The 17,526-nt window shown below is 39.7% G+C and overlaps 2 long non-coding RNA genes across 14 annotated transcripts in view; one reads left to right on the forward strand and one right to left on the reverse strand.

Annotated features, from left to right (window-relative positions):
• Positions 1-17,526, forward strand: part of LOC147825750 (uncharacterized) — a 346,984-nt gene that overhangs the window by 309,081 nt on the left and 20,377 nt on the right. The gene's annotated exons all lie outside the window — the stretch shown is intronic.
• Positions 1-17,526, reverse strand: part of LOC106008861 (uncharacterized) — a 274,246-nt gene that overhangs the window by 28,892 nt on the left and 227,828 nt on the right. For all 13 annotated transcript variants that reach the window (XR_015440475.1, XR_015440483.1, XR_015440478.1 and 10 more), the window contains 3 exons: positions 16,806-17,088; positions 15,090-15,149; positions 7,922-14,834 (listed from right to left, as the gene is read on the reverse strand). This is a non-coding gene — a long non-coding RNA (uncharacterized LOC106008861). The remainder of the gene's footprint in view (positions 1-7,921; positions 14,835-15,089; positions 15,150-16,805; positions 17,089-17,526) is intronic.

Raw genomic sequence — 17,526 nt, forward strand, 5'->3', positions numbered from 1 at the left:
AGGAAAAAGGGCTGAACGTGAACTCAGAAAAGCACAGTGAGATTTCTCACAGCTTCTCTGTGCTTTGGAGACAAAGAGCCATTAAGAGAAAGCACCCTAAGAACTAGAGATGGGACTCTTCAATATTTGATGGTTTTAATATTAGAAATTCTACTTTAAATTGTATTTTCATACTCACGTCAGCAGCACATATACTAAATCTTATTTTCCATTGCTCTAATGTTACTATGTAAAAGTACTGTAGATTTTTTATATTAACTTTATACCTACTGAATTTGCCAACTTCACTTCCCTATAGATTTTTCTGACATCTCTACTTTGACTTCCAGTTCAATGTTTGATAGACAAGGTACTAGTATCCATTCTTGTCTCATTTCTGATCACAATGTTTGATATTAAAATTTTGGTACTGGTATTTTGATATTTATTTCATAATTAAATATATTTAACATAAGGCCTTTATAAATATATTATCAAATTATAGAACTCCTTTTCCATTCTTTGTATTAATAATCTTTATTATGAACAGGGGTTGATTTTATAAGTGTCTTTATGGAGATTGTGTTTTTTATTCCCCTATTCTGATAATACGGTAAATTACATTGATTGATAAACTTCATTTGCAAACTTTAGTCTTGAAATAAAAGCAATCACCTGTCTGTACACATAACTGTATGCACACATATATATCACTAGTGTTGATTTGCTAATTTTTAGTTCAGATGTTTCATTTATGCTCCTGGGATTTTCTTGTAGCTTTCTTTTCTACTCCTATTTATGTCAGGTTTTGGAAATCAGCTTTATGTTATTCTCATAAAATAAATTTGGAAATATCATTGTTCTTTTCAATGTTTTATAAGCCTTTATGTAGAATTTCTATTTGTTCTCCTTAGAGATTCAAGAGAATGTACAAAAAAAGATACTTGTACCCAGAAGTTTCTTTGTAGAAGAACTCATTGTAGATTCAGTTCCTTTAAATGATATGGGACCATTCTAATTCTCTATTATTTTTCCGGTTTGGGGGATCAAACTCAGGACCTTGGGCTTGTCAGGCAGGTGCAGCACCACTGAGCAATTTTTTAAAATGTATTTTCAAGGAATTGTCTACTATATGTACATTTTCAAATTTGTAGGCATAGAATTCAAAACATTCTCTGTTCTTTTTAAATGTCTATGTGATCCGCAGTGACTCTCCTTTTTGATATATTTTATTCCCTTCCCTTTTTTTCTAAAGTCTTGCTAGAGACTTGGCAAATTTATTAGCCTTTTCAAGGATTCAATTTTTCTCTTTTGAAATTTCATGTTTGCATTTCATCGATTTTTTCCTTTTTTCCCTTCATCTTCTTTTTGGAATCTATTGACTGTTATCCCTTCTTGAGGTTGATGTTGAGATTTTTCAGCCTTTCTTATTAGCATAAGGGTCTTGGACCTAAAAGTGTTCCTTTAGTCACAGATTTCTCACCATCCTCCAAAGGTTCCTCTGATATATTTTCATTTTTATTTTGAAATATTTTATAACTTTGTGATTTCATTTTCAACACAAGGGTTATTTAAAAATATGGGGCTCAATTTTCAAGTTGTTGGATTTTCTAATATTGTTTTGTTATTGATACTTGGCTTGATCCCAGCATAGTCAGAATGACATTGTTCATTTAAAATATATGAACATTTGCTTTATGTTTCTTCTTGACATCAAATTTTGTTTTCTGAAATCTAACAGAGTGTGTTTTCTGGCAAAGCTGCCAGTGCTGTGCCTGTATCAGTTGGATCAGGTCTTTTGAATTATATTTCAGACCATCTATGTCATTATTGAATATTTTCCACCTCTTACTCTAAGTTACTGAATGCTACTTTAATGTGCCCTGCTCTTATTACACTTTTGTCTATTTCTTCTTTTTTCTTGAAAATTGCCTGTCAATTAGTCCTTTTCAATGTACAGAAAATTGAACAGATAATATGGAGAATTCCTATGTAACTCCTCTACTTTTAACGTCTTGATTTAGTATGATACAATTGATGAAGCAATATTATTATTAAAGAAAGTTCATCATTTAGTGTGCACATAGTTATGTAGGTTCCCACAAATGAATGATATCATATGTACACCTCTTCACATGGAATAACTGCACTGCCACATAAATCTCCTGTGCTCCATCACCTCATCTCTCCCCTCCCTCAAAATCCCTGGCAATCACTGTTCATTTTACTATCTCTATACTTTTGTCTTTTCCAGAGCATCATCTATTTGGACTCATACAGTATGTAGATTTTTCAAATTGGCTTCTTTCCACTAGCAGTATGCATTTACGGTGACTCAATGGGTTGTTTTGTTTGTTAACTCATTTTAGCATAGCTAAATATATTCCATTGTACATTTGTTTCTCCATTCATCTACTCAAGAAAATCTTGGTTGCTTCCAGCTTGGGGCAATTATGAATACAAATAATATTGTATGAATAAAGCTGCTATCATGTACAGGTTCTTATGTAGAAGTAAGTTTTCATCTTCTTTGGGTAAATACCTATTAGCACAAATACTGGATTGTATAGTAAACCTATGTTTAGCTTATTTAAAAAATACCAAACTATATTCCAAAATGATTGTATCATTTTTCATTCTCACCAAAAGTGAATGAGAGTTACTTTTGTCCTACATCCTTCCTGGCATTTTGTATCAGTGCTTTGGATTTTAGTCATTCTAATAGGCATGTGGTAGTATCTTGATTTAATTTGCAATTTCCCAGTGAAATATAATATTGAGCATCTTTTTGTATGCTTATTTACAATCTGTATATCCTCTTCAGAAAAGTAATGTGCTCAGATTTTTGCCTATTTTTTAAAATTTAGGTTGTCTTTTGAGTTTCAGCATTATTTATACTTTTCAATGCAAGTCTTATCAGATATGTCCTTTGCAAATATTTTCTCCCAGTCAGTGACTTGCCTTTTAATTCTATAATCTTCTCACACTTTTACCATTTTTGTTTTATATATTTCAAAGTTATACTTTGGGGTGGCTACAAATTTAGAAATTATATATCTTACCTATGGATAGGCCTTTCTATGTATGCCTTATACATATATTTATATGTATATAATTTCTATACTTTTATTTTCATTCTGACTTTATACTCTAGATGTATCTAATCAGCAGCATATAGTTACATCGTATTTTTATCAATCTAACAGTTTTTGTTTTTTCATTGGCCTATTTGTCATTTATATAATGCATTATATCCTATGACATGCATCATTAACATTATACAGTGTAAATACATAATCATATAATTACCGATGCACTTAGATTTATATTTATCATATTTCCTATCAATTTTTTTCTGCTTGTCTTTTTTACATTCTTTATGGTTAACCGAATCTTTGTTTCATAATTTCATTTCCCCCTATATAAGCTTCTGGGTTACGCATTCTTTCATTATTTTTTCCATGGTTATTGTAGAGATTCAAATCACTCTTGGCTTAGTACATTCTAACATAATTACTTTTACCACTTTCTAGATAATGATAGGCCTTTAGAACATTTCTAAATCTCCATGTACTCCCTCCTACTTAATAAGTTACAGTTTTCATCCATATATATGTGTGTGTGTGTATCTATCCACAATATCACTATTGTCAGTCAGCATGTATTTAGATTTGCTTGAGTATTTCTTCTAGAATTTTTAAAAATGATGGAAACAAATATTTATGTTGCTTTTGTTTGTTGAGGTAATGTCCTATTTTCCTGTTCAGTATCTAATCATTTCTTTCCTGGATGTTGAATTCTGGATTGGCAATTTTTTCCCACAATACTTCAGAAAGGTTAGCTTGGTATTCCTAGTTTTTACTGTTTCTATTGAGATGTCAAATGTCATTCTTATTAGTGCTTCTTTAAAGTAACTTTTTTCATAGGCTTTTACTATTTTCACTTTCCTTTAGTTTTCAGCAGTTTTATTGTTTTGTTCCTATATATGTTTTTTATTTAGAGTTAGTGAAGATTCTTGGGCTTATGGTTGGATGTCTTTCATTACTTTCATAAATTCCTTGCCATTCTCTCTTTAAATGTTGCTTTTCTCCCATTTTCTTTTTCCTGCCTTTTTGTGAATCAAATTGTATGAACGTTAGACTCTACAATATGCCCTGTATGTCTTACTCTATTTTTTATACCTTATACTTCATTCTCTCTGCACTTCTGAGTAGAATTTTATTGAAATTCCTTCCAGTTCAGTAATAGAGAATATATTCACCTTAACTTCTTCTCAGATAGCTACAATAGCACCATAATACTTCCAACCAATAAAGGGATTCACTTCAGTAAGGCTCATTTTCAGTCTTTGTAATGCTTGATCGACCTTTGGTTCAACCTCAGTTTTATACTAGAACCCTTGAAGGGTCCCTTGTGAAAATTTTAGGTGCTTTCCAAATCCCTCATCCTTAGACTTGAATTTCAGTTTTTTCTGTCTCTAGAATTAGAACACTGAACGTGCCACTTAAGTGTTCAACCACAATTCTGCTCTGTTCCTTAAGCATAGTTTCAGATTCTCCTCTCCTGTCTTCCTCCCACTCCTTCCCCCTTCCCATTCCTTTTCCCTCCTCTTTCTCCTCTCTCTCTTCCCCATCTCCATTTCCCTTCCCAATCCTAGTTTAAAAATGATAAGTGCCTCAAAGGACTAAGTATCCTAATTTCTGTAAGCTCATCCCTTTAAGTTTTGATAACCTGAGAATCTTCAAATAGACCATATTTTAATAGAATGTGTAATTCTTTCTTGATGTCCACATTGTTTGGCAAAAGTATTATTTCCCAGAGGGCCAGGACAAACTTGTCTTTTGTAGCACCATAATCTGGTGCATGGCATTTGGTTGTACTCAGTAAAAACTGTTATTTAGAAAGAATAAACAAAGGAAAGAAGATAAAACTTTAAAAGTCTCCCCTAGAGAAGCAATAATATAAAAAGAAACTCCAATTATCAAAGATTCTTGAAGCTGAATGTACCTGAGTTGTACATGATTGCCAGACCACCCTGGAGTGGGATCAAGAGTTTCTGAAACTTAACAGTTGCCTCATTTTCCATCCTCCACCTCCTGTATTCCTCTGTCCCCGTGGAAATGTAAATTTTGTATTAGAGGCTCCTGGTCTTATTGGATTCCATGTGGTATTGAGTGAATTGTTAACACAATAATCTAAAGAGGGACTAGGGTGGTGGTTTATGTAAAACAACTATAATATTCAAATTAAAGCTACAAATCAACCATGCAAATGAGCCTGTGCCCAGGGCAGAAATGCAATCAAACAGGCTGCCGAAGGAAACTTAATAAACCCTGCTTTCCTTCTATTACCTTGTGGGTAAGTTTCCTGGGAGTCGGGTCTTATGGGGCACCAAGATAGACAGAAGCTCTAGGCATCCCAGGGCCCTCACAGCAACCACACCAGGACCTGGCAGCATTGTGAAATGCCAGGAAGGGCTGAGCAGTTTGCATCTGTGTATCCATCAGAGGGCATTAAATATGCATCTGATCAAGATAGCAGTTGGGGTTATGAAGCTTCTGTGCAGCTTCTAAATTTGTTTCTATGTACATGCTTTCTGAAATGGCTTCGAGTCTGAAGTCCTCACAAGTGTATTTGTTAGCGAATGGAGACGGCCCAAACAATGACTGTCAACAGCTTAGGTGGAGAATGGGTGCACAGACCAAAGTCAGGATTAGTTACCAGGCAGAACGCAATCCTCCCCAAGAAATTTGATTTATACAATTTGTTAGTGGCCATGGAATCATAGACATCAAGAGACCGTGTGTTGTGATTTGTCCAAGATGGTCTCATTTTAAATCTGTGGTTCCAATATAATTGTTCCTAGCACTCACTTTTATTTTTACAAGTGCCCTGGCTGTGATAACTAATTAATTATATAACCATCCTGCAAAGTAAGCATCATCCAAGTCATTCACCCTTCAGGAAAGTCAAGCACACACTGTGCGGTGCTACAGGATGACTCAGGTCCTCCCCAGATCTATGTTCATTAGTGAGGTCAGTGAGTTTCCTGTATCCGGAATTATTCTGGCAAAGCCCAGATAAGGAGATGAGGTAAAAGAATATTTGGATAGCAGACAGGGGCCCCACTTCATGACTTTGTGGAGTTTCTTCTGTGAGCCTGAAGAAAAACACCCAGAGGGAGAATCACTTCTCAAGTTTCTGCAAGCAGGTGGGCGCTTAGGAAGAACCCAGAGCCCAAGTGGCCTCACTTTCTTTACCGGAGACTAATCAAGGAGAAGCAGCAAGACAGGGGTGAGAACTGGTGCTATGTGCCCATCTCAGCTGAGCCCAGGACCTGGCTTGGGCTCTCATCTGGCCTCCGAGAAGTGGGGGGATTCTTGGCCAATGCAAGAACTCAGGTATATGTCAGCACCTAGAAATTTGTCTTGGGCATGATGGGGTAGGTTTTGATATATTTTCTTTTAAAAGTCAGTGGCTTAAAATAGCAAAGTTTGATCTTCCTGTCTGCCACACGTTCTGACTTTCATCAGCTGGGAGTTCCAGCCCTTGTCATACTGACTCGGGAACTCTATATTTCTTTGGTTATTGAAGCAGCAAAAGTGGAATGTGGTGAATCATGCACTAGTTCTGAAAGTTTCTGCTGGCTATGACACAGGTTATTTCTCTTCACCTTTCACTAGCCACAGAAAGCCACATGGATATGTGTAATTTCTTATAGAAGGAAAGTCATTCCATTGCCATGGAAGGCAGAAGGTGGAAACTATTTGAAAAGTAACACAAATTGTAAGCTTAGGGTAAAGAATATACAAAGCAATCCCAAGGGCCTGGCACACGGAGGACTTCACAGGCAAGAACTTCCTTATCATAGTCTGACCTTGGGCACCTTAGCACGGCAGCAGTGCCCACACAGTTCACATTTATGGGGCACTCACCATGTGCTGGACACTATTCTACATGTCTTGTTATGTGTTCAATCCTTGAAACAAGTATATAAGATCTTGTTATTGGCATCACCTTTTACAGAGGAGAAAACAGAGCCAGAAGTAGTAGAGTGACTTCTCTCTGGTAGATGGTTCATAATTGCCAGAGCTGGGATACACAAGCCAGTAGCTTGCTCTAGGGTGCTGCTCCACTGTTATATGCTGGGCACATTGCTGAAGAATTGAGCTGCCAGCATCCCTTTCAATAGCAGCTAATGCCATAGCATGTTCTTGAATTTTTACCCTCAATTAATGGAAAGCGAAGGGACATTTACATTTATGGCAGGGATATGATTTCATTTTAAAGCACATTTGCTTAAGTAAAATGTGAGCTGATAGGTTAAAACAGAAAATAAGCAGTGTGGGTTGTAGGCAGACAGCCCCAAAACAGTGCCCCTGGTAGGGCAAAGACTGGAATTTGGAAAAGTATTCAGGAAGGGTGAGTTTGTAGGGCAGCGAGCTGGACACACAGTAGATGGTAAGAAGTTCTCCTCTTGTGAACATGCACAACAAGAATACCCTCATCCTCGCCACGACACAGTACCATCTTCCTGGAACCTGAGAAGCTATAAATGTCAGATAAAATGAACCTGGGAGGAAGAGGTGAGGTGAAATAAAGAAGATGTTTGATTAGAGGAGAAGGAAGCTCCGATCAGCGTGCCAAGCTGTGTGACCTGGGTGAATTTTCTAGTGGCCCATTGCCTCTGGGTCATGATCCACAGCGGGAGGCCAGAAGACTTATCTCACAAGCTCTCCAGGTCATTAAGTCATATAAGGGGAAGTATTGCTTGACTCACTTTGCCTTTAAGAAGATCAAGCTTTCTCCCCAAAGATTTTTAAGGAAACTACCATGAGCTGGGTGTTTGGAGGGTGGCCTCAGCTTTTGCCTTGAAACCCTCAATCAAGGAAGAAATTACACCAAGAACAAAACATGCAGCTTGCATTTACTGCCAACTCACCAGAGAGCGGGTGACTCGATTAAGTGTCCTACGTGTAGAATTCCATTTCTTCCACAGTTCTGAGATGATTGTTCATTGTTATTCCCATTTTCCAGGTGAGAATCTTGAGACTTGGATAACAATTTTACATAAGGTTATGGAAAGCATGAATGGCAAAACCAAGACTCAAACTCACACCTGTTTTCTTCTTAGACGTTGTCCAGGTAAATAGAGGTGAGACGGATTTCAGCAAGGAATCTAGAACTGCAATAAAAGCACTTTGGCAGTCAGTCCCATGTCCACCAGGGCACTCTGTGAGCGCTCTCGATTGTGGGCAAAAAGGGAAACTTGTTGAAGCTTATCATTCCTGCTGCCTTATTTCCAAGGTTAAATTTTTCCCATGGGCACTAGAAGTTCTTCAGTACAAGCATAATTAGCACCTTTGGTTGTTTTAGCAAGGCTTCCCAAAGTGTTAATGTGTATAAGAATTACCACAGCAGTCTTGTGAAAATGCAGTTTCCACCTCAGTAAGTCTGAGTGGGGCCCAAGCTGCATTTCTAGTCAGCCTTCATTCTCTCTGCTGCTGTCCACAGACCGAGTTTGAATAACATGGCATTAAAGCCCCTAGGCCCTGCAAGGGTTGAGGGCTTTTCCCCACATCCCTTGCAAAGTGCAGCCTCCTGCAGGAGGAGCAAGCAGGGCTGGAGGCCTCAGGTCAGAGATGAAGAGCCAAATGGGAGCCTGCTGGTTCTTCGGTCTGCACCAGCAATCAGCCACAGGAGAGCTGGTCAAAGGTGCCATTAACATTTACAAGTCACTGCCATAGCCCTCCTTGGGCAATCAAGGCCACAGAAAAGTGGTTGCTATTGAGGCTAATGAAAAGCATGTAAAATGTGCATTTAAACAGCACTTAGTCAGAGGGTGAAAGCTCTTTTAGGGATGGGCAGTCTCTGTTCTTTGGTGGTAGACTTTTTGCTTATTTAGTTGTTTCCTTATCTAGCTGTCCAGGTGCTGGGCTGGGGCACACTGTGCAGGGAAGGGGCATCAGCCCTTCCTTGGGTTATCTCATTTAACCCCTACTCAGACACATAGATGAGGATGCTGAACCTGATCCTCAGACCAGTCAACCAAGGAATGACTCAGATTCAGTTTGGGCCTGTGACTCAAATTCCCATCTGAAAATAAATTTTAGGATCCAGATGGGGCATCTGTGTATTACCTGAAGTTGCATACAAAGCTGTGTTTGTAGATGCCTTTTGGGGAGTCAAGAGAACAATTATCTTTTGTCATTTTCTCAAAGACCCCTGTGATTCTCCCAAAAGATATCAGCTCCTTGGCCAGGTAGCACACGTGAGAGAGAAGTCCCTGAGCCTGTGATTCTCAGTCTGAGGCACAGCAACCAGATTTTAATGTCAAAGTCCCCAAGAGAGTGAGATTTCAGGGTCCACCACCGAAGAAAACAGATAATAATGAAAAGGACTCTTTATTCGGGTCTACTTTCAAATAACCTTGTTTTCTATTCATCATAGCAGCATCTGCTTGCACTTGGTAGATAGGAATGTCTCTGCCGAATATTCATTAGTCTATAGAATGTCTGATATGAAAAAGATTTGAAGAGCCTCTTGCAATAATTAGGAGGGAGAATTCAGGGGTGGATCTAAGTTTGGACAAGTGGAATTGAATAGGACACTTACCTTCTCAGATGTAACAAAAATGGGAAGCAAAGTGAACTGGCCTCAGAGGGGACACGGCTCTCAGCAGGAAGCCACAGTGGATTAGAAACTGTATACTTTCTGCTGGTGTGGAATAAACAAAGCCACGTGCTCCGGGCTTCTGGGACATCCTTAACTTTACATCAGGGGTCCCTCAGTCTCCCTGTATTTTGGTCTGATCTGGACAAAAGCCGGCTATCTCAGCAAAGGCTAAGTTGGAGCAGCAAGACCTACGTCGGGATCAGTGGCATATACTCATGTGTCCAGATAGGACTGGGTTGGCAGAGTTCTCCAGAATCCCAACAGGAGAAACAGTGATGCAGGGTGGACCTTCTACCTCCCACACTTAGAGCATGAAGTGTCCCTGTGATGCGCCTCAATGGCCCTTCCAGGACATGAATTCCGTGGTGAGAGAGGCCTAAAAAGCATCAATCCCTGACCGTCATGACGTCCTCCAAAGCCCCCTTCAAATGTTACCTTCTCCGTGAAGAATGTCTCCACTCTCCCCCATTTTATTCATCCCCTTCAAACATTTACAGAAAGCATAGAGTTCATACCAGCTTTGTATGAAAAATGAGGAAAATAGTCCCATTTCTCCCCAGAAAGTCCCGGGGGCCAAATTAGTGCAGGATAAGACCTTATAGACAACTAGACCTCTCCTTCTGCAATACAGGAAATGGAGGTTGTGACTTTCTAGGAGGCATAGGCAGTGTGTGGCAAGGCTGAGCTCCCAGCCCTTAATCCAAAGCTCAAGCCACAGTGTAGCTTCAGTAAGCAGCTGGAGGACAGAGTTCCTGTCTCCATTATAAAAAATAACTTATGGTTATGATCTAGAACATAAGATCTATGTGGAGCCAGAGACCTGGGTGCAGACTGCAGTAGTGTAACTGTTAGCCAGTCAACTCAGCTTGCCAATCTATATGTGCCTCAGTTTACCAAACTATAACATGGAGACAAGATTACTACTTAGCTCATAAAGAATGCTAATAGATTGTAGAAATGATGGACACTCTATCACTAATTTAGCATTTTCAAGGTGCTGACCTCTTCACATTATCTCATTTAATCTTGAGGTTTTGAATATTTAGGTAGGAGCAGCTGTGATTTGAATGAAGTTAGTCTAGACCTAAACCCCCAGGAAGGTATGCCTGCCACACTGCTTCATTCTGTCCATCTGTGGAAATATACAGGAGAGCCACATAAGTACTTGTTCATTTAAATTGGCCCAAGTCCTAACCCCATACACATATTTGGAAATGAAACAAGATCAGCTGGAGGTCTTCTCTGGGCCTTGGCTTGATGCACACACTGGGGCTGTGGAATAACTTTGTGCTGTTGACAGAAGCAGGGAATAGCGCCTGATCATACAAATGCTGACCCTTGGCAGGTAGATGGCATGGCCATGTTTTCCCTTCTCTATGCTCAGCTGTAAGAGCAGCGATAGCTGCCTTGTCAACCTTTCAGAGCTGACAGTGAGTATCAAGTGACATCACTTATACAACAGTGCCAGGTGCTGCAGTTAAGTGTTTTTCATCATTGATATTACAATCATAGTAACAGGTAGAAAAGCCTCCAAGGTACTCCAAAGCAATTTTATTTTCGAGAAGATGGTACATTTAAAGAGCCAGGGGGAAGGAGGAGCCAGGGCTATGGGACGATTTATTTTCTCCAGTGGAAATTTAAAAGTAACTGACTCCCGGCCTTAAGGCCACTGAGGGGGAAAAAAGCATGGCAGATAAACTTGATGCATTCCTAGGTAAATGGGTACAGCTTGACAACATAATGTTAAGTGAAGTCAGACAAACTCAAATATCACATGGTTTCTCTTTTATGAGAAACTCAAAGAGTGTAAATGCAAGTGAGAAGCAAAATGGAAGATAGATAAATAGGAAGTAGGGAGAAGTTCAGATGGTTCCCCAAATTACCTATTCCATTGTTTAAAAAAATTTTAATCTATATGCTAGTTCATTTATACTACTAGTTTCTCTTAGTTCACTGAAGGGAAAGTTTTGTGCCATTATCTGTTTGTTTCTTTTTGTAAGTCCTTTTTTGTCTATGTTTTGTACTCCATATAACTACTTTTAAGATTATCATACAGTGCATTAACTATTGTTATTCTCTTATTATTTTGCTATAAAATTTTGTTTTATCTTCCCAATAAAATATTTTTAAAAGGCAACCCCCCAAAAAATCACGGCTGGCCCAAAGTCATCTTGTAAAATGATGCAAAGGGGATTTAAAGATGCTGTTTAATAACATTTAACCCCCTCCCCCTGAAAAAAAAAAGTGACCCAGTTTCACAATACAATTTGTAGCCTAGCAGCAGAGGGAAGAGAGAAGCCTCGTTAAACAAATGCAGAAAACCTGTCAAAGGATCTGCATGAACTAGGAAGGCTCCATCAGAAGCCCATTCAGATGCTCTGAATTGGATTTGTACAGCTCGAGGGGTGGAAGAGGTCAGTGAATGATTTACACAATCTATACAACGTGCAGGTCTGCTTTTTCAGGCCAACTGAGCAAGTTGCTCCAAACAGGTCCATCTTTCAAGCTACAAGGATGGGAAGCTGAGTCCACGCCAGCACTGACCTCCCAGGGCACCCCTACGTTCCCTAGATTGGGCAAGCCACCCAGCTTCGGGAAATCATGCTGCAGAGATTGTTAGTCACCCCCTCCCTTGAAAGTCTTCCCCTAAGAATCAAACCACAGTGTCCTTTTGGGGGCTCATTGAGTAAGCAATGACCCATTCTTGATCACTCATTTTCCAAGCCGCACCTATGGATCAGAGCAAGCCAATCTGTATCTTTCTCACATCTCTGTTTCCAAGTGGAGCTCTCACTGGAATTAAAGAAGCTGTAATTAAAGTACCTTGTCTGAGAATGCTGAGATCACTTCCAAGTTGAGTATGCCATCAAATGCAATCCAAATGGAAACACCCAGCCTTTAGGTGCTAATCCCCTGGTGGGTTCTAGGAGCTGAGACCTTCCTGCCTTTCGTAGGACCCTGTCACCCCTGGTGACTCCTGGTGAGGCAGACACTGGCTCCACCCCATGAGGGTAAGCCAGAAGCAATGACACAGACTTCAAGAGACTAAGATAGGTTTCTCCAAGTGGCTATAAGACACTAACAAAGAGGGCAGGAAAACCGTACTGAGAGGGCAAAGGACAGTGTCTTCATCAGCCTGTTGCACAAAAAGCTTCCTTGATTTTGGTAAAATGAATTTCTTCTGCTAGTGGACACTTCATAGTGGTTCTGATCACAAACTCTTTACTACTTGCTTACTGGTGACTTACTGGGTAACTTACTTAACCTCTCTGTGCCTCAGTTTCCCTATCTGTCAAGTGAATGTCATAATAGAACCTACCTACAGGACTATTGAGATTACAGACATACATACAGATATACATACAGACAGAGAGATAATATAGTCCCTGAGTAGTGTCTGACAGAACAGGTCCTATACAGAATATTTTCTCTTTGTTATTACTACATATTTAAAAAGCACTTTATTCTCAACATGAAAAGGTATTAAAGAGATTTTCCCTGATAATTCTGCTTTTTATTGCCCTCATCCATGACTCCTTAGGTTATCAGATGAAATACAAGATGCTCAGTTAAACTTGAAGTTCAGATTAAAAATGAATCATTTTTAGTACAAGTATAGCCCATGGACTTTTGAAGACATACTTATACTAAAAATGTGATTTCTCTGAAATTCAAATATAACTGGTCAGCTTATGTTTTCATTTGCTTGCTAAATCTGGCAACTCAGCCCCTTCATTACCCTGCTAGCAATTCCAGTTAGTGAAAAATGCCTTTGCTACCAACTTGCCTTGACGAATTTTCTAGCAATCACATATTCCTTACTGGAATGTAAGTTCCTGAGAGCTGGGATCATGTTCCTCTTCTTTCTAGCTATATTCCCAGGGGCTAGCAGAGGACCTGGCCCATGGTGGTTGCTTAACACAAAGGAGTTGCTACAAAGTTAGGACAAAGGAGCCTTTGCCTTCCTTTCTCAAAGGCGACTTTGTAAAACCCCTTTCAGCCTTGAAGTCTAGGCAGGTCTGGGTACTCTGCATTTGCATGTTGGGGACCTTGGCCCTCCTCAAAGTTCAGATTTCTCTACCAGAGTAGGGGTGTCAGGGTAGGTTTAGGAAATGTGTGATATTTTTTCTCTGAACTGTGAACAATCAGTTCTCTGCATTCTAATTCTGTCATAACCCTAGGCTTCACCAGCTACAAGAATCGAGCTTGCCTTATGCTAACACTATTTCATTTACCATTATGGAGCTGAATGAGGGGAGACCATTACACTGAGCATTATGTTTTATTAGCTTTTTTTTTTTCCTGAGGTCTATGACTCTGCATAACATGATGAATAAAAATGACCTAAATTTCACTTCCTGAGACATTTTCAGGCTGTACTTGCTCAGCTGCCTGATCCTGGTTGTGACTGTGGTAAAGCACGTCAGACTCCAAGTTTTCCCTTCTAAAGCATCTGTACAGGGATGGCTTTAATTTAATTTCATCTGAATCTCTCCGCAATTGGTAATAAACTCCAATCTCTTATAAAATGAAAAATCAATCAATTCATGATTTGGGGGCTAAAATAACGTAGATATTGAGACCTTGAACCAGAGCCTGCCCTATGGCTGAAATCTTCAGTATTTGCCACAGTGTTAAAAAGTGATGCTCTTCAGCATGGTTGAGATTGTTCATAGTCCCTTCTGATTGGGAGCATCATCTTTAATATGTCAGATGTACCACACTTAGAGAGAAATAGCTCTCTCTCTCTCTCTCTGCTGTGGAATTGATTTTGAAATTGAATGGGTGGTTATCCAAGCAGCACTGTCAAATGGAACCTGGCTTGTGAGGGACAGGAGGCTTGTGTGGCAGAGGAGGTCCTGCTGTCTTGCCTGTTACATTTGGCAATTCAAGTACTTCATTTTCCACATAAATGTTAGCTGTTTAGCCCGCAGGCTTCTACAATATTTTAAAAGAGAAGGAAATAGAACAATAAAAGAAACGGACTTGCCTAGGTGCCACTGGATGAGTTTTCACCAGTTTCTTCAAAGGGGACAGCTGATGTGAACTGTGCCCCATGCCCCCTTGTCTTTGTGTCACAGGAAGGAATTCTGCAGTCCACTTGCAGCCATGTTTAGGAGATGCGAATACTGCTTTGGAGCTCCCAGCAGTTTATTTCAAACTACCCATGGGCTTTTTCCCTTTAAGATTAAATATCTCATCAGGAAGGAAAAAAAAAAGCTATGCACATAAGTATGTTAATTAACATTAGCAATATTAGCAAGAAGATACAGGAAGCAACCCCCCCCCATGTGCAACACTGTGGAAACTATTAAGTAAATTATGGTGAAAGAACTATGATTAAAGATAATATATTCACTAAAATGATAGTTAGGAAGAGTTTGTGGACACATGGAAAGTGAAAAAATTGACATATCAAGTGAGAGAACACTTACCAAATGATGTGTGCATTTTGACCACAACTATATCAGTTTAACTGTGTGGATGGATACAAGCTAGAAGAGGGAAACAAAAGATTAAAATAATAGTTAGAGTTAATTACATTAAAGGCAATTATTATTTAAAATTCGTTTTGAAAAGCTAAAAACTTTTTCTTAAATAATAGTATAAGCTTACATTACAACTTGTAGATTCACTTAAATAGCTCCTTAGAAGCATCAAGTTGAAACTATTCAGAGAGCAACTGCCAAAAGGGAAAAAGAACGTCACCCTATTTGGGGATGAGCAGGCCTCAGATATGACCTGTGATAAGCTCCTTGCCTAGTGACAGGGAGCCAAAGCCCAGAAAAACTGGGGGCACAGGGAGAGCAGCAGGGTTCCCAGTAGGTAAGTCATGGAGATGTCTCTCAGGGATGGGGAATTACCAGGCTCCCTTGTCAGGGCTCATATAGCCAATGAAGAAACCATATAAGGACCTGATCACCACTGGGCTCAGCAGTCCCTTCTTGGAATCATGTGCCTAGATGAGGTCGCATTGCCCTTCCTTTGACTGTGGAGTGGTCCTTTCTCTGCACCATTCCAGGCCAGGTTGCCTATTTGTCAGCCTTCTCTCCACTCAACCTTGACCCATAGCTGAATCCCTGCAACTGTATGATCTGCTCTGTTCCTAGAAAGCCTTCTCTCTTCTCCTTTGTCAGTGCACTGTGCTCATGCCCTGGGCCCCTGATGATACACAATTCCTCTGGGACCACTACATTTTGCTCTCAACGAGGTCTAACCATAATCATACTGGCTACTACACCACCATGAACAGAGCCCAGCGACTACAACAATCCAGACCCAAGGGGCTGTGATACCCTGGAATGGAGCTGACAGATTCCAGCCTCTTTGTGCACAGTGAGCAAAGAATTACAAAGTGTACATACAGTGGTAAAAGAAAAAGGAACTATATTTATTGAAGAATGCAGAAGATGTGTTCAGGGAAAGCCTATGCCAACAAAAATGTGGCATGAAAAGAAAAGTGGTGTCAGGATGACAGGAAAGTAAAAGGCACTGCACACAGATAAACCAGGCTTTCAGATTTTAGAAAACATGCATCCCAGCCTGGGAGCTTCTCACTGGGTCTCTGGGTAAGATTGACAGGGCACTGAGTCATCTCTCAGGCTTTCTAGTGGTGCACAGGACTTTCCCAAGTTTCCTTCTGATTAAATTACATGTATGAGATGTAGTTCATATTCATGAACCTTTAGTAGTTTTTTTTTCTTTCTTTCTTTCTTTTTTTTTTTTTTTTTGGTACCAGGGATCAAACTCAGGACCTTGCACTTGTGAGGCAGGTGCCCGAACCACTGAGCTAAATCCCCAGCCCTCATGAACCTTTAATAAGGTAAGAGTAGGGGAAAGGTTACTGAAGGTCAGGCCAAAAGATCTAATATTCTTGGGCAGGGGATTTAGCTCAGTGGTTTTGCCACCTGCTGTGCAAGCGCAAGGACCTGAGTTCGATCCCTGATACCAAAATTTAAAATATTATAATAATAATAATAATAATAATAATTTTAGGGCTGGAGGTTTGTCTTAGTGGCACCAGCACCTGCCTGGCAAGTGCAAGTCCCCAGTTCCACAAAAAAAAAAAGGTCTGGTCTGGAGTTAGAGATTTTTAAGCTCCTCAGTATTTTATTTGTTTTTCTTAGAACAGTGATGGAAGGAGAAATTACCTAGGGGTGTTGTCCAAATTCAAGTGGATGTAAGGAATTGGTCTTGCAGCCTCCATTGTGCTACCTGTGCTATCATTCCCTGGGAGAACAGATTCCCAAAATCTTTAAGAGTTGCAGAAGGAGGAAGGATTCCATGGCCACTTCTTGCTGGATGGGTGCTCTGGGCCTGCCTATGTGGAGACCAAGGAACCCTCACTCTGTCTGATCTCATGGTTTCGGATGAGCCTTAGTTGTGTAGGCAGGTTTTGATCTTGGGCTTGGGCCATCATTAGTAGCTTAACATCTGTTAAACAAGAAGAAGCAAATTTGACTAGAAGATTAAGTATGTAAGAGCTAAATAGTAAGGTTGTGACAAGCATTAATAAAGGCCATGTCTAAGACAGTAACTAAGATTTCCAATTTTAGATATTTCCCCAGGACATTCATGGCTCAGGTAGCTTTTTGTGGATCTTAGAAGCATGGTCAGCCAGTTTTTGTGCTATATGTCTCACTATTTCAGACTGATTTACATAAGGAGTACATTTTTCTTTTAGAGACAAACATAATCCCCTCTGTTTTAGTGGTTAGGAGAACTAGGCTCCTACAATATTGGATGGCCAGCTCTGTTAATGAACCTATTTGATCTTGAAGGACAGCAATACTCTGGGCAACTTCTTCTAGGCTATTTGTCAAGTTCTTAGGTAGTTATTAATGCTAGGAGAAAGATGTGATTAGCTTTAAG

The sequence above is a fragment of the Heterocephalus glaber genome, unplaced genomic scaffold (genome assembly GCF_053883595.1).
Source record: "Heterocephalus glaber isolate CG9 unplaced genomic scaffold, H.glaber_assembly_v1.0 deba00001497, whole genome shotgun sequence".
In the NCBI taxonomy this organism is placed as follows: domain Eukaryota; kingdom Metazoa; phylum Chordata; class Mammalia; order Rodentia; family Bathyergidae; genus Heterocephalus; species Heterocephalus glaber.